The sequence below is a fragment of the Ailuropoda melanoleuca genome, chromosome 13 (genome assembly GCF_002007445.2).
Source record: "Ailuropoda melanoleuca isolate Jingjing chromosome 13, ASM200744v2, whole genome shotgun sequence".
Lineage (NCBI taxonomy): Eukaryota > Metazoa > Chordata > Mammalia > Carnivora > Ursidae > Ailuropoda > Ailuropoda melanoleuca.
Window position 1 is genome coordinate 30,124,533 of NC_048230.1, and position 23,135 is coordinate 30,147,667.

Here is a 23,135-nt window from a genome sequence, read left to right on the forward strand (position 1 = left end):
GGGACTTCAGGACCCGAGGAACAATACAACAGCAAATTCCTTTTCTTTTTGCCTCTTACATCCCACACTTGGAGCTGAAGAAACCAGCAACCTAGAAATGCCAATAGGAGTAGACAAGAAAACCTTAACAAAAACCTGCTGTCTCTAGCCAAAGGATTGGGAAGGGAGCAGTTTAGCAAGACAGAAAACTTCTAGATGATGCTATGGACTGAGATGTGTACCCCCCAAATTTATATATTGAAACTCCAACCACCAATGTGATACAATCTGGAGATGAGGCCTTTGGGAGGTCATTTGAGTTAAATGAGGTCATGAAAGTGGGGCTTTCATGATGGGATTAGTTACTTATAAGAAGAAAAAGTGAAAGATTGCTCTCTCTGTCTTGTGAGGACACAGTGAGAGGTGGCCATTGGCAACCCAAAGAGAGAGCCCTCACCAGGCATGGACCCTGTTGCACATTGACTTTGAACTTTCAGTCTCAAGAACTGTGAGAAAAATTTTGGTTAAGTCACCTAGTCTGTGCTGTGTATTTTGTTATAGCCGCCCAAGCAGACGACAGATTTTGGTATTAAGAAGTGGGGTGCTGTTGTAATACTTAAACCTGCAGAAGTGACTTTGGGTAATGAGTAGAAGCTGGAAGAGTTTTATGGTACATACTAGAAATACAGATGTTAAATGATTCTGCTTGAGATCTCAGAAATGAGGAACAGGTATCTGGACACTGAAGGAAAGATGTTCCTTGTTATAACATAGCAAAGAACTTGGCTGAACTGTGTTCTAGTGTTTTGTGGAAGGTAAAACTTGTGGATGATACAGTCAGATATTTAGCTGAGGACATTTTGTACAAAAACGTCAAAGGAGAAACTTGGTTTCTGAATACTTATAGTAAAATGTGAAAGAGGAAAGATGAACCGAAGGAAGAATTATTAAGCAAAAAGGAACCATAGCTTGAAGATTTGGAAAGTTTTCAGCCTATCCATATTGCAAGAAATGAGAAAGGTTGTTGCAAAGAGAACACTAGGAGTGTGGCTGAACAACCATTTGGTAAAGAGATCATGGGTGTGATTTGTGGAATTAATCCGCCATTTCAACAGAACACAGGAAAATAGATGGGACAATATCAGCAAAGACACTGCCAATTTGAATTAAAGGGGACATTTAAAAATGAGAAGTAATGAAGGAAGGCTGTCAGATTTCTTAGTTCCTACAGGACTGGACCAGAGAGCTATTCAGCTGCAAACAGGTGCTTTTCAAAAAAAGAGAAGAATCTTGAAAGCAATTTAGAGATCAAGGCTACCATCTGGGTTTCAACAAGCCATGAGGACTGACTGAAGCCTGGGGGATAGGAGCCCTGAATTCTTGGGGCCATGATTCCTGCCTGATGGAGCCAGGGGGGTGGAACTGCTCTCCCAGTGGGTCCAGAAGGCAGAGCATCTAACCAAAGAGGACTGATCATTCTCAAGCCTTAAGGTTTAGTGGAATTTGCCTTGGTATGTTTGGGATTTAGTTGAGACCCATCTCCCTATCCTTCTTTCCTCTATCTCCCTTTTTGAATGGGAATGTCTATCCTGTGGCTCTGAGCATCTACAGAAAAAATCCACAACAGCTAACATTCTAGTTAATGGTGAAAGATTGATGTTTCCCCTTAAGATTGGGAATAAGGCAGGGCACCTGGTTGGCTCCGTTGGTGGAGCATGTGACTCCTGATCTCAGGGTCATGAGTTCGAGCCCCATGGTTGGCATAGAGATTACTTAAAAAAAAAAAAGTTTAAAAGGTAACAAGGCTAGGATGTCCACTCTTACCATTCCTAATGAACATAGTGGTGGAAGTTCTAGCAGTTCAATAAGGAAAGAAAAGCCACGGAAATTAGGAAGGAAGGAATAAAAGTCCCTATTTGCAGATGACAGATTGTCCACATAGAAAATCTCAAAGAACTTGCAAAAGAAGAAACCAAAAAACAAAAAGCCATGTGAAACTAACAAGTGAGTCCAACAGGGTGTGTGATATAGTGGATTTCTGCATGTAGGTCTAGGGGTGCCTGTGGCTCAGTTGGGTGTCTGTCTTCAGCTCAGGTCATGATCCCAGAGTCCTGGGATCAAGCCCCACATCAGGCTCCCTGCTCAGCAAGGACTCTGCTTCTCCCTCTCCCCATCCTCTGCTTGTGCTTTCTCTCTCAAATAAATAAAATCTTAAAAAAAAAACCCAAAAAACAAAAACCTTATATATCTATATGCTAGCAAAAAACACATGGATACCAAAATTTAAAATACAATACTATTAGCAAATGTCTAAGTATAAATCTAACAAATCAAGTATAGGACTTGTATGTTGTAAACTATACAACATGATGAAAGTTGTCAAAGAAAATCTAAATAAATGGAGAGATATTGCCATGTTCATGGATTGAAGTCTCAGCATAGTAAAAATGTCAATTTCCCCCCAAATGAATATAAAGGTTTAATGTAATTCCTAAAAAAAATCCCAGAAATATTTTTTTATAGATATAGTCAAGGCTATTCTAAAATGTATATGGAAAATCAAAACAGAAAGCTAAAAGAATTTTGAAAAATAAATTGGGAGTAATCAGTCTACCTGATTTCTAGACTTACTATAACGCTGTAGTAATTAAGATTGCATAGTATTGGCAAAGACACACATTAGACACGTATCAAGGGAATAGAAAAAAATCTAGAAATGGACCCACACAAATGTGCCCAACTGATTTTTGACACAGACGTAAAAGCAATTCAGTGGATGAAAGCCTTTTCAAGAAATGGTGCTGTGGTAACTGGACATGCATAGGTGGGGAAAACACAAACCCTTGACCTAAATCTCACACTTCATACAAAAATTAACTGCGTTACAAACATATATGTATGAAATGTAAAACTGTAAGATTTTTAGAAAAAAATAGAATCTTTGAGATATAGGGCTAGGCGGGGTTCCTAGATGACATGAAAAGCAGGATTCATAAAAGAAAAAATTGATAAATTAGACTTCATTAGATATTGTTCTGCAAAAGACTTAAGAGGATTAAAAAAACAGCTATGGACAGCTTTCTACAGAGAAAATATTTGTAAGCCACGTATCTGACAAAGGACCAGTATCTAGAATGTATAAATAATTCTCAAAACTCAATAGTAAAATAGGCAAAAATCCAATTAGGGGATGGCCAAAAGACATGAAGACCTTAAAGAGGGCAAATAAGCACATGGAAGGATGTTCAATATCATTAGCCATTCGGGAAATCCAAACCAAAACCATGAAATACTATTTCCCCGTCAAAATAGTGTCGTTACCAGACAAGGACAGAGACAAACTGCATCACTTATATATTGGTTATGTGAATAAAATGGTGCACGTTCTCTGGAAAACAGTTTGGCAATTTCTTAAAGCTCTAACAACCATACAACTCAGCCGTTAACTCCTGGACATTTATTTCAGAGAAATGAAAACGGATGTTCAGTTCACACAAAACCCTGTACACAAACGTTAATTGCAGTTTTATAGCTGAAATTTGGAAACAACCCAAATGTCTTTCAACACGTAAATGGTTAAATGAAGTGTGGTGCATTCAAAATACTATTGAACAATATGAAGAAATGAACTATTGATACATACAACCCCTGTATGACTCTCCAGGGGATTAGGCCTGAGTGAATAAAGCCAATCCCCAAAGGTTATATACTACGTGATTCCATTTATATGACATTCTTGCAATGATAAAATTATAGAAATGGATTAGTGGTTGCCAGGGGTTAAGGAGGGGAGGGGGTAAAAGAGAAGCGGATGTAGTAATGAAATGACTAACATGGGAGATCCTTGTGGTAAAGGAAACGATCTGCATCTTGACTGTATCAATGTCAATATCCTGGTTGTGACGTTGGCTATATATAGTTTTAGAAGTTACTACCGGAGGGGAGCCTCGGTGGTGCAGTCAGTTGAGTGTCTGACTCTTGGTTTCGGCTCAGGTCGTGATCTCAGGGTTGTGAGATCGAGCCCTGCGTTGAACTCTGTGCTGAGAGTCTGCTTAAGTTTCTCTCTCCCTCTGCCCCTTACCACCTCACCCGTGTGCTAATAAATCTTAAAGAAAAAGTTACCATCGGATAAAGGGTATATGAGATTTCTCTGTATTATTTCTTTTTTTTTTTTTAAAGATTTTATTTATTTATTTGACAGAGATAGAGACAGCCAGCGAGAGGGAACACAAGCAGGGGGAGTGGGAGAGTAAGAAGCAGGCTCACAGCATAGGAGCCTGATGTGGGGCTCGATTCCATAATGCCGGGATCATGCCCTGAGCCGAAGGCAGACGTTTAACCGCTGTGCCACCCAGGCGCCCCTGTATTATTTCTTATAACTGCATGTGAATCTACAATGATTCCAAAATAAAACATTTAATTAAAAAGAGTCAGGAGTCATGTAGGGGCACCTGGGTGGCACCTGGGTGGCTCAGTCAGTTAAACGTCTGCCTTCGGCTCGGGTCATGACCCTGGGGGTCTGGGATTGAGCCCCATGTTGGGCCCCCGGCTCAGCAGGGAGTCTGCTTTTCTCTCTCCCTCTGCCCCTCTCCCCTGCTCATGCTGTCTCTCTCAAAGTCTTAAAAAAAAAAAAAGTCAGGTAATGATTTTGCTGCTTGGGATATGACAGATGTCTTAGAATCCTCCAGCCTGCCTCACAATGACTGTTCAGCTGCTCACCATCAGTGGTTCCCTGTTGACTCTATCTAGAATATTCCATGTAATGGGACTGCAATCCTACAAAGTGCCATTACTCCCAGTTCTCTGATGAGGAACCCGAAGTCAGTGAGGTACATTGGCGTGCCCCAGGCTACACAGGTGCAAAGCCCAGTGTTCTCAGACTCTTTAAGACCATGTTCTAAACCACCCTCAAGATTCAGAAGATTGCAACTAAAGCAGGGTAAGAGGTGGAGAAGCGAAATAAAACACTGAAGTGTTCGGAGGACTCAAATTAGGTAGTTATAAGCCCAATTATAGGTCTCCACCCATCCCAAAGGCCAATCCCTCCAGGAGGCCTTTCTCAAATTTCCAACCCAGTGACCTCTTGCCCCTTTCTCCAAGACTTGAGAGCCTCTGGTTCCGTGCAGTCCACACTGCTTGGTGGTCAACCTCAAGGAGATACCTCTATTGAAGACGATAGACATGTATCTGTGGCAACGTCCTGTGTGGCAATGCTGGAGCATTCCAGGAGCCCAGAGGAGCCACGTGCCAGCCCAGGGGAGAGGGTAGAACAGGAAAAAAACTCCAGAGGTGGCGGGTCAAGACTGTAGGTCCCCAGAACTACAGTTTGTCATCACACAGACCTTAAGGGCAGAGGATGGAAGAATGAAGAGGTTGGCAGGGGCCAACTCACATTTTAATCCCGTGGAGGGAGGGCTGAAAACAGCACACTTGAGCACCAGCTTCAGAGATCCAGAAGACAGCCCATCTGCAACAAGGGCACCCCAGTGGTTCTGATGTCCCGGATGGCGGGGGCTGGCACGCAGGCTCTGAGTTTCCTATGGCTCCCACATTCACTGCAGTACATTACAGCTATGCTAACAACAAGAAAGTCATGGTTTAGAGACACAGACAGAAGTATTTACAAAGGAGACTGCTTATGAGGAGTGAATTCCATGCTGAGGAGTTTGGTGTGTGTGTGTGTGTGTGTGTGTGTGTGTGTTTAAGATTTTATTTAGAGAAGGTATGAGCCAGGGAGGGGCAGAAGGAGAGGGAGACAGAATCTCAAGCAGACTCCCTGCTGAGCCTGGAGCCTAACATGGCACTTGGTCCCATGACCCTGAGATCATGACCTGAGCCAAAACGGAGTCAGATGCTTACCCAACTGAGCCACCCAGGCAGCCTGGTTTGTATTTTGAAGGCAAAAGCGGTGTCTTTTGAAGAATTTTAAGGAGAAATGGTTATAAGATCAGATTTGTAATTTTCAAAGTTTATTGGTATTTGTTCCGGTAACATGCGGTATAGCAAAAGAAAGTCCCAGATCACAGGTTGCATTCTGTAGTCACATCTCTGTAGTTACCTTTAATCAAAAAAGCCTCCTCTCTGTTTTCACTGTCTTTTGTGAACTTGACATTTTTGAAGGGTCTGGTCAGTTATTTTGCAATATGTGTCTTGATTTGGGTTTGTCTGATGTTTCCTCATGCTTATATTCAGGTTATGTGTTTTGACAGAAATGCTCCAGAAGTAATGTGTGTCCTCCTTCATCCATCACATCAGATGATGGCAATAGGTCCCATTAATTGTGGTGTTAATTTCGCTCACTTGGTTAAAGTGGGGCCTGTCGAGTGTTTTCGTTGGAAAGTTACTTTTCCCTTTGTGACTTACAAGACCATTCTCTCTTGGGGAAGTCAATTTTGAGAGGATATTGTAAATATGCTCTTACACCTCAGATTTTTACCCTTTAGTTTTAGTCAAAAATGAATGATTCTTGCCTGGATCTATTATTACCATGATGGTTGCCAAATGACAATTTTCTACTTCTATCATTCCTTCCATATTTATCAGTTGGCTTTATTCTGTAAGGCAGAAATTTCCCTTTTCTTCCTTTATTTATTTATATACACAAACACAGACTCATATTCTTGTTTTATTCGATGAATTTCTTGACTTTTAATCTTTCTGCATCATGTTTTAGGTGTTTCTCTTGTAATCAGCATATAGCGAGGCCTTTTCTTCCCCCGCCCCTGACTTTCTAACCTTTAAATAGTAGGTTTTATTCATTTATATGAGTTGTGAAAATAGTACCGTGGATTTATTTCTACAAAAAAAAAAAGATGGTGACCTACATGTAGTAATGTAGAAAAACGTCTAAGGCGAAGTCTAATGTAAAAAACAAATTACAGGCAAGCATGTGTCATATGAGCCCATCTGTTGGAGGAAAGAGTGTGCGTACATCTATTTCCATAGTCCTAAAAGTCTGGAAGGTTACACAGGCAGTGTGTTAACACTGATGACTTCTAAGGAGCTGGGGTGGGGTCTACTCATTGTTTGATAGTTTATTTGAATTTTAACATCAGTAAATAGTTTTGGGTTTTTGTTTTTCTTTTTTTTTTTTTAAAGATTTTATTTATTTATTCGACAGAGATAGAGACAGCCAGCGAGAGAGGGAACACAAGCAGGGGGAGTGGGAGAGGAAGAAGCAGGCTCATAGCGGAGGAGCCTGAATGTGGGGCTCAATCCCATAACGCCAGGATCACGCCCTGAGCCGAAGGCAGACGCCCAACCGCTGTGCCACCCAGGCGCCCCTTTGTTTTTGTTTCTTAATGAAAAGGCCCCACATCTGCCTGCTAGCAGCTCACAGCCCAGGACGGGGTCTGATGATCGCGGGCACCGCACATTACCTGAGGCCAGTAGAGGAAAGCCCAGGCAGGGTGCTGGAAGAGCCAGCAACAGGAGAAGTCAGGGGAGGCCCTCTGGAGAAGACATCTGAGTGTAGTTTTAAAGCGAGGCATCTTGACTTCATGGAAAGAATGTAGGCACTGGAATCAGGCTTGGATCGAAGTCTCTTTTCACCTACTCGTCAGCTGGGTGACCTTCAGCAAAGTCTGCAAGTCCCATAGGGTTGTTGGGAGGATTAGAAATTATGTGTGTCCAGCACCAAAATAGCGCCAGCATAAACAGTCCACATATTTTTGAAGAATGAGCGGGTGTTCAGCAAGGGGAGAAAGGTGGCCAAGAGGGGAAGGCTTCTTTTGGAGGCTTGGCAGGTGGTTTAGTGGGCCCGAGTTTTGGGTGCCGGCCTGGGGGAGTGGAGGGCACGCCGAGGACAGCTTATGGAGAGCACAGAATTCCAGGCTAAGGAGTTTGGTTTGCATTCTAAAGGCAAGGGGCATCTATTGAAGGGTTTTAAGTAGGAGTGGTTATAAAATCAGATTTGTAATTTGGAAAGGTTATTGGCAACTGATTGAAGGGAGAAAAAAGTGGAACTGGGAAGGCCAGTTCAAGTGTTGCAGTAACCCGGAAGGAGGACGAAGAAGGCCCGGACTAAAGTGCTTAGCTATGAAGGAGGCAGAATCATTAAGACCGTGACACCCATCGGCTCTGAGAGTCAAGAAGGAAGAAATTCATTATCTTTGTCTTAAGCATTGTGAGTATGGTGAGTGCAGGTAGACAGAGGAGTAGATGTGGAGGAAAGAAAAGTCCAGTTTGGCTCATTGAGTTTAAGGTGCCTTTGGGACATCTAAGTGGTGATGTAGTAAGCCCCTGGGAATGCGAGGCTGGAGCTCAGAGGGAAGTCTGTGCACGAGTTAGACTCTATTTTGTTTAGTGCAAGAGAGCATGAACGGCCAGAAAAGACAACGATAATTTTGGGTAATGATCAAGCATGATGGGGTATGGACTTGGATTACTTGGTCTTCAGGTTCTAAATGAAAGGCTGATGAAAAGTTTCAGTATCAATAACGAGACTTAAAGGAGTAGTAGAGGTTTAAGGATGACACCAGGAGGTCATTCCTGTGAAAATAACCAAATAATTCTGGATGTCAGCACAGACTTCAACAGTCTGTACTTCCAAAGGGGAGCCAGTAATATGACAACTGTTGAAACACGTGTGGCAAGTGGTAAACTTCACTTGAAACTGACAATGACAGTATTTGTTCCAATTAGAGATGCAAACATATGGTTTGGAGAGTCTCTGAGAAAGGCTATTAAATTATACAAGAATCCTGAGTGAAGTACTTGAAAGCCCATGCTCAAAACTTTGGGTGTGGTTCATTGTCACATCCATGTGAGAATTAGGTAAAAATGATGAGCGCAGCCTTAAAGAAAAGTTAAGAATCCAGATTTTTGCTTCCACAACCAGCACTACATAACTGAGAGGAAACCTAAGGTCATTGCTGTGGGCTGATGCCTTCCCATGGAGGTTTTCAACTTGGGTCCCGAAGAGAGAGAATTCACAGTCTCTATTTTAGAGAGAGTATGAGCGGGGGAAGGAGCAGAAGGGGGAGGGAGAGGGACGAGGAAAGAATCTTAAGCAGGCTCCCACTGAGCACAGAGCCTGAGGTGGGGCTCCATCTCAGCACCCCGAGATCACCACCTGGGCCGAAACCAAGAGTTGGGTGCTCAACCGACTGAGCCCCCCAGGCGCCCCTCAGTTGGTTTTTTCTTTCTCTGTCTTCCCTCTTCTTTTTCCTTTTACCTATTTCCCATGTGTGTGTGTGTGTTTTTTCTTTCTTTCTTTCTTGACTATGCCTTGGTCTTAACAGACCACAGAAGGAATCTGCTCACCCCACTGTCTAGCTCTGTTCATCCCACATGTGGTTCATATGACTGCTGACCCTTGGTCTAGAAAAGTGATTTCAAGCACTCCCACCTCCCTACTGAAAATAAATATATAATAGAACATCCTCCAATCTTTTTGTTTTATCAAAGTAAATCTTACATGGAGACCAGTTTAGCAAAGTGATTTAAAATACAAAGAACAGCCGTGTATGTAGCAAAGTGGGGACGCGTGGTCCCCACCCACCAGGCCAGCCATAGTTGGGTATTTGAGGTCCATTTTCAAGCAGGGCATTGAGATGGAAATCCAAGCGGACACTCCACGATAAGTCCTATGGGGGGAGGGGTGGTGGTGTATTGCCCCTGGTGCCAAGGAGTGCAAGATAAATACATTTCGGATCTGCTGGGCTTCAAAGCTTATCCAGATGGGGTGGCCCTTGAGAAGGGACAGGACCACAGACTCTGGGTGACTGAGTCGTAGAGTACGATGTGAGCAAAATGGATGCTTCAGGCCTGATTTCTTCTTCAGTTTGAGCTGTTCCAGGTTGCAGCTGGACTTCTCTCCAGAGTGAGCTTTTCTGAGAGATGTGGAGTAGGAGAGCCACATGCAAATCCACCTGGGGAAGGAAAAAACAGACCCTACAAAACACTGCATATGATGTGTCAATTATGAAAAAAAAAAAAAAAAGGATCCTTTTGTATACGTGCGTCTTCTGATGGCTACCGGATATTTAAGAAATCAATAATGTCAAAGTCCTCAGTCCCTGTTCCTTCTTATCCCTTGATTGTCTATAAATGAGTACACAGTTACCCTTATGCTCCTTCATGACTGTCTTGGGACAAAGGAGGGGCCAACCAGGTGATCTCGAAGGTTTTAAAGGGGTTGTGGCTGATCCTACCAGTAGAAGCGCCAGACACTTCCGGGGCCTGTGAAGCCATGTCGCCTGGCCACTTCCTTGTCCAGCCCTAGGGGAGGCCGGATCACCTGTCTAGCTCCTAGTGGTCAGGCTGTCTTGGGTAACCCGGATATTTCTTCTCCCCTGGGCTTTGGTGCCTGGGTTCCTGACCTAGTTCTTGTGTTTTTGCGTCCAGTTTTGGATGAATTCTCTTATATACTTGACCAGGTTTCTCCAACCACCAGGGTTCAACTCTCTGAAGCTGGCCTTATATAATGCTTCTCTCCCTCACGCTCCACTCTCTCCTCTCTCCAGGGATTTTATCACCTGCCTGGACTTCCTAGACCTAGTTTCCTGCCATGTCCCCTCCCCTGTCTCTTTCCTGCCACCTTGCTGCTGTCCCCGGGTAGATGTCCTTACCCCCTTGTAGGAGCATGAACTGTGGAGTCACTTGGAGAGGCCAAGCCTTGATTCTAGCCACAAGGACATTGCCCAATAATTTATTGGTACGACTCTTCTCTTCAAGCCTGTATCACATTACTTTGAATATCTTCAGCCACTCTACTTCAGGGATTGACTTTTTTTTTTTCAAATGGCCAGCCATTATTCAGGGTCATGCGCATTAATGAAGACTGTGATCAAACCCAACGCCATTATTTGTGTCACTAAAGTACTACAATTGATTTTCCTTGGCAATTTGTAATCTGGGCTCCAAAAGCAATTCCACTAAGACCGTAAGCGTGAGGGCAGGGGCTGCATCTGTTCTGCTCATTACTTGATGCTCAGCTCGGAAAACTGTAGGTGCTTTATAAATACGTTGTGTGAATGAGTAGGAGGACTTCCAAGAATGTCTGCGGCAGAAGCTGCATCACTGGAACAGGAAGATGACCTCTTAAGGTGACGGCCATGAGAGGACCCCACTGGCTTAGCGCGGAAATCCTGATGTGCGTGGTTCCTCTCCGCTATTCCTTCATGCTCATGTGGAAATATACTGTCGACAAGTTGCAAGTCCAGAGAGTTAGGAACAATTAAATCAGGAATGTAAACCTTGGGATCCTCTCCATGTTGAAGCCATGTGTGCAACTGTTGTTCCCAAGTGAACCGCCGCAGAGGCTGATGGTCAGTACCCTGTGTCGGAGTCTTTCCCTTATAAATCATTATCACCAGAAATTTTTAAAAAATGTTTTCAAGTATAGCTCAGTGCTTTAGATAGATTTGTTTTTCTCTTCATGTGGTAGACTCACATCTGGACATTAGTTAGATATATTTCATCTAAAAATAGCATTTATCCAATTTACTGTCACTTGAGGAGAGAAATCCTTTTTTTTTCTTTGAGGCAGGCTCCACTTCTTATTCTCTGCAGTCTTTCCTGGCTCATTGCCATTTAATATAAAAAAAAAAAAAGGTATCAGGTCATGTGTGTGAGTGTGTGTGTGGAAGTACAATGAAATAATTATTTTTATAGACTGCAAAAATATGACAACTGCATTTTCATTCTTTCTCTTCCTTTTTTCTTTAAAGCTGCCGCTGGTCTTTCTGGTTATGTTGGTAAGCCCTAAACCCCACATTGGTATGAACGCCATCAGACTTTCCTTAGTCATTATTTGGGGGCCATGGCACACGAATCTGGAGATTCTTATCTGGTTTCTTTCAGACTGTCTTCTTTTTACTCTCTTTGAGGGTATCCTCTCCTCAGTCTGTGGTTTGGAGTTTAGAAAGAAAGGAGGAGAGAAATGAGAGAGGAGTCAGGAAGCAGTGGGGTGAGGGCACCAGGCTCATGGAGTCCTCTGCAGCAGTCTGCACACATTTAAGCCAGAAACCGGAATTAAATCTGACTAAAGAAAAATCCATATGCCACTGCTTTGTCCGCGGGCACTGACATTAAGTAAGTCAGAGTTGGCTCTGGAAGGCACTGGTTGTAAATAAGGGGGCACTTACTAGTCAACCCCAATTTTACATTTGTCAAGGTCCTTGGTAGTTCTGGAAAGATTTATCTTTGGGTACAGGACTCAGACCTTCATTGCTGTGTGATACTTGTCCTGTCTCCCTCAAGAGAACTCTGGCTTTTGCCCTTCTTGTCTGAAGGCACATGCCTCTCCCCAGCCCTCCACTTGCCAACTGGGATCATTATATTTTATATTATATCATATATCATATTATATTTGAGAGAGAGTGAGTTGGGGGGAGGAGTAGGGATAGGGAGAGAATCTCAAGCAGACTCCATGCTGAGCAGGGAGCCCAGTGTGGGGCTGGAGCCCACAACCCTGAGATCATGACCTGAGCCAAAATCAAGAGTTGGACACTTCACCGACTGAACCACCCAGGTGCCCCAACTGGGATCATTATTGTCATTATTGTGTTGGGGATGGTTTTTTTCTTTTTTCTTCCCACCTTCCAATCAGAGTTTTTGGGTCTGACCTGTTATTGTTAAAATGTGACCTCCATTGTGTGTTGAAGTGGCTTCCTGGCCCTCAGTGAACACAGCCTGTGCTTGGCATTCCTTTCCATGCTGTGGGGAAGGGTTTACCTGACTTCATCCACATCCTCTGTCCTTCTCATTTGTGACCTCCCATAGAGATGTGTGAAATGTAAAATGGCGGAGAGGTGTTAGGGCTACAGCCTGACCTATTGAGTTGAGCAACACTGGCTGAGCTGTATGGCCATTCAATCCAGGCCCTTGGTCTCATCAGCACCATGTTCTGTGCTAAGAGCCAACATATCCATCCAGATGAGTTGAAACACATCTGCTCAGAGATTTTTTTCTTCTGATCCATCAACACAGGGGCCTTCCAGTTTTCTAAGCATTTTCCGTCTGTACAAACATTTGCGACATCCACCCTGTGACTGGAACTGTTGAGCCATTTTCATTTTGTGAAGTATTTTTATAGATTTTTCTTTGGATATGTCTTGGATAAGACATCCAAATGAAACAACAGACTTAACATTTTAAGAGGAATTCTCATTTGACTGTAGTTATTTGCAACCTTCATTTCTCAACTATAAAAATTTAACAGATATGTGAATATCACGGGTAGAATGAAATTAATTTTTACCACCCACAATAGTTCATTAGTGAAATAGTATATTTAATGGATCTGTGCTTGGTGTGCCTAAAATTATTTCACCATAACAAAAGGTCTTGAAAGACTAAGAAAAAGTATGATGACAATTAAGTTGCCTATCTGAACAGTATTTCTGTATGCAAGGAAAACAGTCTTAAAAATAGCTCATCGTAGAGTTGAAATAGATGGAGAAATTCATAAAGGAAGCACAAAGGTGTTGCAAATGGAATGAAAATCTTTTAAAAAATACCAACAGGGCACTTGTTCTTTGCTTGCAGAGTTCCTGATTTTCATGATCTTTCATGCTTCCATTTCATTTTTGTGGGGGTGTGACCTGCTTCAGATAGATGCCTAAGCCAGCTCTCTTTCTCTGCTCTAAAAGGGAACCCTTCATTCTTCCCAAATGTACAGGAAAGCTTTGTATTCTTCACGTCTGAAACCTACTAATTAAGAACTTGACACTATGAAAAAAGGCCAACAGGACAGGGACACAGGAGGGAATATTTAACAGACTTTGCCCAGTCCTTTCCTAGTGCCCCCTATGTAACGTCAGTGGTAGAGGGGATTTTAGCAGCCTCTGGCGGAGACCCTCTTTTCCAGACAAAGACAATGGAGCCGGGAGAGGGTCGGTGATTTGCTCCAGGGCAGGCAACCAGGGAGTGGCCAAAGGGGAGCACACAGCCTGGAGCCTTCCCTCCTTGTAGCTCCTGGACACCCATGCCCGCTTGTCTACACGCTAAAGGCTTTTAGGATTTCAGCATGAATATGTTTTCATAGCTATTGGTCTTTATTAATGCATTGAATTGAAAGAAAGAAAATTCCTTCAAAATGTCCTCTAATGCAGACTTTGCCGAGGGAACATTTCAGGGCTGCGTCCTTTGCGCGCCATCCTGAGCCCAGGTGAATGTGGTTCGAAGACGTCTTCCTATAGACGCTGCTGCAAGCAGGTGGGTTTCTGAGGTCAGAGAACAGTGACGCTGCTCAGAATGAGGAGGTCTGGAATCCTCTCGGTCCCATAAGGCCTTTTGTCCTAAGTCTTCCTTTCCCTCTGCTCCTCTTGACTCTCCAAGGCAAAAGTGAGGAATGAACCCAAACTTCTTTTTCATGACCTGGTAAAATTGTGCTACAACAGCTGCCTGACTTTTCTGGGTTTCCAGCTGCTTGTGTTTTTATTGTCTGGGCTTAAGAAAGAAATTTTTAAAATGATAAATAGTCATCTCGTGAAAGGTCAAGAGAAAGGTGGGTGTGAAACCTGGATTCAGTGCGCGTCCTGCTACGTCATTCCAGCCGCTCAGGGCTTGTCTCTGTGCTTGGCATGTGGTGTGTGGGGGGAGGGATAAAAAAACAACAACAACAAAAGACCCCACCGGGTCCCCAAACTCAATTTTTAGGCTGAAGGAAACAAAAAAACAAGCAACTAGAAATTAGAGGTGGGTTACTGATAATACAATAACCGTACGGCCGTCTCTGGGGAACTTTGTAATGTGGGTCACATGTCGTCTCTTTTTTCCTCACAAGGCAGCTCACCCAGATGTAGAGAAGGACTAACAGGGCTGGAACCAGGGTGAGGCAAGCGAATCACCCACCCTGGGTGTACAATTTAAGGGGGCTCCAAAAACTCAGGAATCAAGATTAATGTTTTACAAATCCAAATTAATGTTAAAAAATCCATGACAAACAAGGTATCAACATTTTAAATGGAAGACCAGAATTCATCATTTTTCTTTCTTCTGTTGCCTCAGGCTCTAATGTGGCTCAGCGTGGCATTTGAATTAATATCCAGAGATAAAGCAGAGTGTGTGTGTGCGTGTGCGTGTCTGAGAGAGACAGACAGACAGGCTCTCTCCAAGGACCGGCTGATGGAGATGTGTGAGTGAGTGAGACAGATGAATCATAAAGCTGGAGGAAATCTTAATCCCAAAAGGTTAGTCCCGTCAATTTTACAGGTGAGGAAACGGAGAAATGATTTACCTCAGACCAATCACATATACCTCGAAAAATACCAAAGCCCCGGTCTCTTGACACCAGTCCTGTGGGTACTGGCACAGGAGAGGCTTTCAAGGCGGGGGAAACCCACACCCCCAAAAGGAGGCAAGCTCAATGAACTGGTCGAACTGGGGCATTTTAATGGGCCGCAGACATAGCACTAGAGCTTAAGAGGTTCAGAGCACATGAGCAGTCTGTTCAGACTCTGTACCTGTAAGGGTTCCTGAAAAATAAAGCATGGCCTGGAGACCCAGCCACTGCCTCTTTTTGGGCACCAGCGCTTCCAGAGGGTTGAGGAATTCTTGGGGGGCGGGGCGGGGGCAGCGTCAGGCCCAGTTGATATACCTAATGCATTGGCTAAAAGACCTGCCTGGCTTTAGCCACTGGGGCAAATATTTCCTTGCTTTGTACCCCTCCCTTATTCTCCAATCTGGTCCCCGGTGACTCTCCTGGCTTGGCTTCTTCACACATCGCAGTGGTTTGAGCTGAGATTTGGATTTTGTGCTTTGGTTCTTTTTTTTTTTTTTTTAAGATTTGATTTATTTATTAGAGAGAGAGACAGCCAGAGAGAGAGGAAACACAAGCAGCGGGAGTGGGAGAGGGATGCAGGGCTCGATCCTATAACGCCAGGATCACGCCCTGAGCTGAAGTCTGACGCTTAACAACTGAGCCACCCAGGCACCCCTGTGTTTTGGTTCTGATTCAGCCAGAGGAAGCCTTTTCGCTGGATTTGGACAATAGGGTTTGAGGCCAAAACACCAGCTAGACTAAGTGTCCCTTTGCCCTCAGGGAGTCTAGATTCCCTTGTGACCTTGCAGGAAGGAGCATAGATGACGAGGAAGGAAGGTCTGGGTGTTGCAGGTCCCCGGCCCAACTCTTAACAGTCCTGTGTTTCTCCATCTACAAACAGCTATCAACATCCGACCATGACAAGACTTAAGAGTGTAGTCCAGGTATGGGGTGATGGTGAAAAGCTGTTCCTCCTTGCTCCTTCCCCATCCGAGTCCAGGGGGAAAAGCCTATCCTGTGATCCAAACACAGCAAGAATTCTGCATAAGGCCAAGGACAGCTTCAGCCTGTGGTTCCAGATCCAGCTTTTTGTCCCCCCAGGGGTTTCGGCGACACTGTAGGTCCCATGGGTGCTGGGGCGCTGGTCTGAGGGATCCGTTCTCGTTAAGTTGATTGACCTGTATCAGGTTGCTAGGGACTCTGCTGGTTGTAGCCCTGAACCCAGGAAACTGGGACAACGGGCCAGCAGCCAGTAGTCACTAGGCTAGTCATCATGGAGGTGGGGCATTTGACTTTTTCTTAAGAATAGGAGGGAAGCCCCTGTGTGTGGAGTAAAGTGGCAGATGAACTCGATTTTCAAGTTTGGGGAGAGGAGCTCTGGTAAAACCTGTCCTTCAGCCTCTGATAAGAATCAGATGCTTTCGGCCAGGGTCTGTGCTGAAGGCTGCCCTTCCAAAGCAGTTAGAGTCCACTACTACCCCCATGGTACTTAGGCCGTGGGCATCTGGTGAGGATCTCTGGGTAATAGGCAAGCATTGATACTGGCAGCAGGCAGACTAGAAAGTCCTGGGTGTCTGATTCCTTCCACCACTAGAATCAAGGCATCGGGAATGAAGGCAGGAACTCCTGTACCCACCCTCCAGGGACAGGTTTCCAGGATGATACTTTGTGGTTGGCTTTATAAGACACTGTGTCTTCACAGTCACTAACCTTGTCCTTGGTACTCAGGTTCTCTCCAAGACGGGCTGATGGAGATGTGTGAGCGAGTCAACACATGTATGGTATGGGCAGTTGCTCACCTGGATTTTGAGAGCGGTGGACAGGAAGGCAAGGGAGAGAGCGTGAGGGTTGGCAAACCCTTCAGAGTGCTCTCTCCCGCTCTGGTGTTCACACACACATACTCCAGGCTGAGCAAAGCATGAAGAGCTTTTAGAGAGAAATCAGAGAAATGTGAAGTCCTGAATGAGCCAGAAATGTGAGCCTTGAACGTGAGTGGCAAAAGGGATCCAGTTGCCTCGCAGCTCAGACAAATGTTCACACTCCTCGTGGTCTCCCTGAGAAATCTGCACTTGCCAGTGGAGTCAGGCTATCTTCAAGGCCCCACTGAGCCTCCAGTCATAACTCCCATCGCACTGGAATGACCAAACGCTGTAGAGGCTCCAGAGAGACCACGTGCAGTGGAAGATCTGCCAAGACTGGTTATGGAATGAGTAGGATGAAGAGGGGTAGGGTTCAGACAGAGACTGGGGAGAGGTCCGAGGGATCAAGGGGTGGTCAAAGGCTCCAGTCACAGAGCTGGGGCGGGGAGGGGTGCTTAAAGAAGAGCCTGCACTGAAGCAGATAACGATCTTTATTGCCTTAGAGTTACTGGGATCTACCTCTAATTGTGTCTAATTCTCTTTCCACACAGCCTCTCTCCACTTTCAAATTATAAGATCCCTAAAGACAGGGTTATGACTTACTCATCTCTATACCCATATCGATGTTGAACACAGTGCCTTTAACATCACAGATAGCCAGGAAACATTTCTGATAAAAATGGAAGTGGATTTTAAGCACGGATTTATTGAAGTTTGGGGCATATATTTTGGGACAAAGAATGGCCACCACGCATGTGGAAATACACCTAGTGAAGCAAACTGAAGTCCACGTCCGTCGTACCAAACATCAGCCCAGAGGACAAGTATGGATCTTTTCTAGCTCACGTGTAAACCAAGTTATTCAAGCTTTAAAGTATAAGAAGTATATGGGAGGCACCTGGCTGGCTCAGTAGGAAGAGCAAGTGACTCTTGATCTCCGGGTCATGAGTTTTAGCCCCATGTTGGGTGTAGAGATTACTTAACTTAAAAAAAAAAAAAAAAGTACATGAACTTCATCAAGATCATGCACATTTCACTTAATGTAACTTTAACACTTTAAAAATAGCCATAACATTAGAATAGAAATTTGAATGACCCAATTTCATATAAATCAGGATGCCCAACTCGGTAACTTGGAAGGGCTTTGTGTTTGCAACTTCTCGTGTTCCGCGGGCTGGTTCCTCATTAGGGAGCCCATCTTCAGCGCCAGTGGGCGGCTGACTGCTGGCGGGAGCATTTGCCGAGGACGTTCCTTCACCGCTCAGTTTATGCAAGCTTTTTCTCTTTGATTCCTGTATTTGACTTCTTTCCCCCACCTTCTTTTCCTTGTTGCCTTACTATCTTCTAGAGACTAATTGCCGGCGGGCCCACTCCCTTGTAGGGGAACCGGCCTGCCCTTGGTCCGACACCTCACTCTCGTGCAACAGCCGCTGCCTGTTCCCTCTTCCTGAGGTCTGATTGCTCAGCTTTCCTTGGGGTCCATGAGCGCTTACAACCATCCCCCTCTTACAGGAGCTTGTCTAAGTAGATTTCTGTTCTTGCAACCAAGAGTGCCTCAAACCCCTTCCTCCATTGTAGGCAGACTGCCAGTCACACCCTGCGGAACTGCTCAGCCCCTGTGGGGTCACCCAGGACGTAAAAGGGATATCATCCAACCTGGATGCTAGGAAGGATGAGAGTATTTGGAAATGGGTAGACTGTTGAATTTTCTTTTCACTGAAATGTTCTATATCTTGTGGACAAGGCTCTTGGGCTACATTTAAGCACCTTGCTAAGACCATCAAATGAATCTTGTGCAGAACGAGGAGGATTCACGTTGCTATTCCACTAAGCCCTGTCTGTGTGGTAGGCTTGGCTGCATAAAGGTGGTCAGGGATTTCGGGGGTTTTTTTTGTTTTTAAGAATGACAAACATTTAAAATTGGGAAATAAAGTGGACTTTATCTCTGTAAAAGGGCGGGCTGGTGAATAGCAAAACCTTTTTCTATCTCCAGAAGGGAATTGTGGCAAGAGAATAGAAGCTTTATAGGGAATTACTGGTATTATCAAAGGCTTTTCAAAATAGACTTGAAATGAATAGTTGTGTGCTGGTTTTATTACTGCTTTGCGAGTTTACATTTTGTTTTTGTATGGTATTTTTCTCCCCCCTATGAGATGGTTGCTAGGGCATGAGAGCAAATAACCTTTATTGTGTTAAATTTGGGACAGAATACAATTATCTTTTAATTTGGGTTCATAGTGCCATTTTTGACAAGTTATATTATGAGCTTTTTGAGGAAAATTGAGCCCACATGCCGTGAGCTGCTCCCTATTCGATTGCCCTCCAAGTTACGGTGTCTCTGCTCTCCCCTCCCCCATCCCTCCTCAGGACCAGATGCTGCTGGAGGCAACCACATGAGCCGGTGCAGGCCCCGCCAAGCTCCAGCACTGTGTCTTCTCGAAAGACCCTTGCCCCTGGTCAGCATGTTTTTCTGGATGACTCCACAGACATGAGTCTGAAGGGTGCCACACTTGGTTATCACTACGGCGTGCTGCATTTTTCCGGAGGGAAGTCGTGAGTAAACGTTTTGCAAATCAAGGCAATGTTCCTAGGAACCTCCAGGACCATTTCAGAGAGGCTTCATCTCCATTTCTGACTGGTCTGTAGTTGGCAGCACTTCTTACCATAGCATTTCTGTAAAGGTAGGTAATGAGCTGTAAAGAAACTCTTACATGCACCGTGGGAGCACACACTTAGAGAAATCCTTCTTCTGAAAAACAATCATTTTTCTCTGTTCCTTCCTCTGGCCCTAGAAGTTGGGGTTCCCCAAGCAGCAGGCCTTGAGGTAAGGGTTTATGTGCAAATGGCTTAAATGCCGGGAAACACGGGCAGTGGGGTGGGCAGTAATAGAGGGAAGGAAAGGAAGTCAATTCAAGCAAGGACATGGAGGTCCTGCTGGGAGCCTCTGGGAGGCAGTGAGAAGGCACGCCTCAGCTTCGTACTGCCTGCAGGTGTGAGGGCCTGGGCTTTTTATCCATGGTGGTGCCCGTGGTCATTAGGTGAGGGCTGCATTCAGGGAAGGAGGTGTTAATTTCCCAGCCCTTCTAGCTTCTACAGGGGCAGCGGCTGCTGCAATCCGAGAAAGCTCTTGGACAGTAAGTGCTGGCAGTTGGAAGCCAAGCCAAATGTGAATGGCTGAAATGTAAACGACTCTGGACAGGACACCAGCATATGTGCCATGCTTAGCTTCTCGAGCACATGTGAGGAGGTGGGGGCTCTCTGTAGCCCCTGAGCATCCCTAAAACAACTATTCCTTACTGGTGTCTTCTGTATGAATTATCTGCCAATCAAAGATTTTGGGGGTGCTGGCTGGCTCTGTCAGTAGAGCATGGGACTCTTGATGTTGGGGTCATGAGTTCAAACCCCATGTTTGGTGTAGAGTTTTTTTAAAAAGGTTTTTAGAGATTATTAGGAAAGTAAAGTATACCCCTCAGAATCTTTCTGCAGAAATATTGGGAAATGTGACCAGTGGCCACAATGGATTAATCTCAACCCTTTTCAAAATGCTCCCATCCATCATTTTCAGAGGGTGGAGGATATGGAAGCGAACATATACAGCCTTTATTCTCAAGATGATCTTTGATCACCGTAGTGGATTTCCAGGAATAGCATATGCTTACCCCTTAGATGCTTTTCAGAAGTGCTGACCTATCCCTGGGTACCTCGTGGACCTTGGTGTGGGAGGCAGACCAGCTATCACCTGCCCAGGCAGGCAGGGGCCAAACACAGGTATGTAACACTGTCCTTTATTTAGGTACCAGCTCCAAACCCCGACAACTGAAAAGTGGGATTAAACCCAGCCATCCTAATTCCCATGACAGTCTCTTGGCGACCTTGGAACCTCATGTCCTGCTGCTCTGTTTATCCCTAATGTCAGTGTGGCAGGTGCCCCCGTTGGCATCTTGTTGTTTTGAGAGTTGATGAATCTGAGAGAGAGAGAACTCGGTGAGGAGGAGAATTAAGCTCCTGGAGTCAGTATTGCACACAGGGGCCACAAATGAGTGGAACTGGGCTTCCCTTGAGAAGCATATTGACGGACTGGCATCTTGGCCAAATGAAATTCAGAACACTTCTCGATCAAGTCCGCCTAAGTGGCAGCCTGTATCTGCATCAGATCCACTGACCATTTTCACTTGGACTCCTAATTCCAGGCCTGGTATGTAATTTGTGAGATTTCAGAGCTAGAAAAGACTTTAAAGTTCATTTAGCTAACCTGTTTAGCTGATAAGGATACCGCATTCCAGTGTGGTTAAGTAATCTGCCCAAAATCAAACAGCTCGTGAAGAGCTGGCCCTAAGGGGAAGAGCCCGTCTTCTCCCTCTTTGCTGTGAAGCTACTAAGGCAGAATTTCCCAGTGGATTCAGTAGAAGTAAATGTTTGGTTCCACAGATTTTCTTGATTTTTTTTTTTTCCTCAAGACAATGCAAGGCAGGGTGGGAGATCTGAAGAACGAGACATGGTGTCCTCATGGCTCTTAGTAGTGCAGGTGTAGAGAAAGAACTATACGGTGTAGCAGAGGAGTTTTAATGTGTGGGTCCCTCTGATAAAATGAGGTACTCACCTCGCACCCCATGTTTGATGAGGCTACTCTTCTTGACAAGGAGTCCAGCCTCCCAAATCTGTCCCGGAATGTGGGTTCCAGGGGCCTGGCAACAACAACAGCAGAGGACATCCATGTACAGTTAAGGGCTGGACTCCCTATCCCTCAGCCCCCCATGACCAAGATGACTGAGGTCTGAGGTCAGCTCCCTGGCGAGAAGATGCCCCGCTCCCACCCACCTGCAGCTACTTCCTGACTGGACAGCCCTGGGTAGGTACTTGATCCTAAAATTCAATTTCCCCATTTCTAAAATTCTGTAAACAGCATCTCCAGTGCTGGCTGGCGTGAAGACTAAGGGAGGTAAGGCCTGTCAAATTCTTCGCAGTCGATAAATATTATCATCAACGTTCTTTTCCCCACGTGCTCCCTCTGCCCCACACTACCTCCCCCTTTCTCTACCTCCTCTGTACAGCTTCTCACCCTTCCCTTCTCCCCCTGCACTGTCTGCTCAAGCTCTTGGCTTCCTAGCTCTCTTTCCATCCTGTTTCTACTTCCCTCTCCCTAGTCTTTATTCCCTCTTACCCTTCCAGTTCATTCTCTACTCTGCTTTCTTATAAATTATGTCCTTCATTTCAGTTCCCTTCCACCCTCTGTCCCCATTCCACCAGGTTCTCTTGCCCTTCTTGGCTATTATTCTCCTCCCATTTGCCTGTCATCTATTCCCGTTAGCTTCCCCTAGCTGCCCCTTCCTACGCACCCTGGCTCTGCCTGCTCCCGTGTTCCAGGCCTCATTAGGAGCCTGGTCTCCACCCCCAATCTCTCCCACTTATGCTTTGGATCCAGGAAGCATAGTTGATTATTGTGGTAGACAGCCTCTGCGATGGTCCCTACCTCCTCGGATCCATGCTGTCATGGAATCCCCTCCCTTTCAGTATTGCCGGACCTAGGAATTGGATTCTCATGAATAGGATAAAAATGATGGGGTAACACTTCCGAGCTTAGGTTAAAAAAGACGCTGCTCTCTGTCTCCGAGGAAGCCGCTGCCAGGCTGTAAACTGCTCTTTTGAAAGGCACATGGACCAAAGAACTGAAGTCTCCAGCCAGTGGGAACCAGTATGACCAACAACCACGTGCGTGGTCCACCCCATTCAAGCCTCAAGCTAAGTGCAGCCCATCTGCCATCTTGATGCAGTCTGGGAAGGCTCCCCGAAATCTGAGGCACCCGGCTAAGAGGTTCTGGATTCCAACCTACAGAAACTGTAAGTGTTTGTTGTTTTAAACTGCTTAATTTTAGGGTAACTTGTTATGCAGCCATATTAAAAACGTGGAGTTGTCCTTCGTAGATTACCCTTCAGCAAGGTTTGTCTTCTACGACCTTGAGCGGATCACTGCTCTTCTTTGGGTCCGTCTCCTCGTCTGAGAGACTTGGGGGTTAGCGTCCAGCATCCCAAGTCTCTCGTCCATGGGGATGTGGTGGATGAGGTTACACCAGGCCTATGTGTTCTACTGT

At 45.1% G+C, this 23,135-nt stretch overlaps 1 long non-coding RNA gene across 1 annotated transcript in view; it reads left to right on the forward strand.

Annotated features, from left to right (window-relative positions):
- Positions 1-20,506, forward strand: part of LOC117795658 — a 30,809-nt gene extending 10,303 nt beyond the window's left edge. The window contains exon 3 of the long non-coding RNA XR_004619750.1: positions 19,414-20,506. This is a non-coding gene — a long non-coding RNA (uncharacterized LOC117795658). The remainder of the gene's footprint in view (positions 1-19,413) is intronic.
- Positions 20,507-23,135: the final 2,629 nt, after the last annotated feature.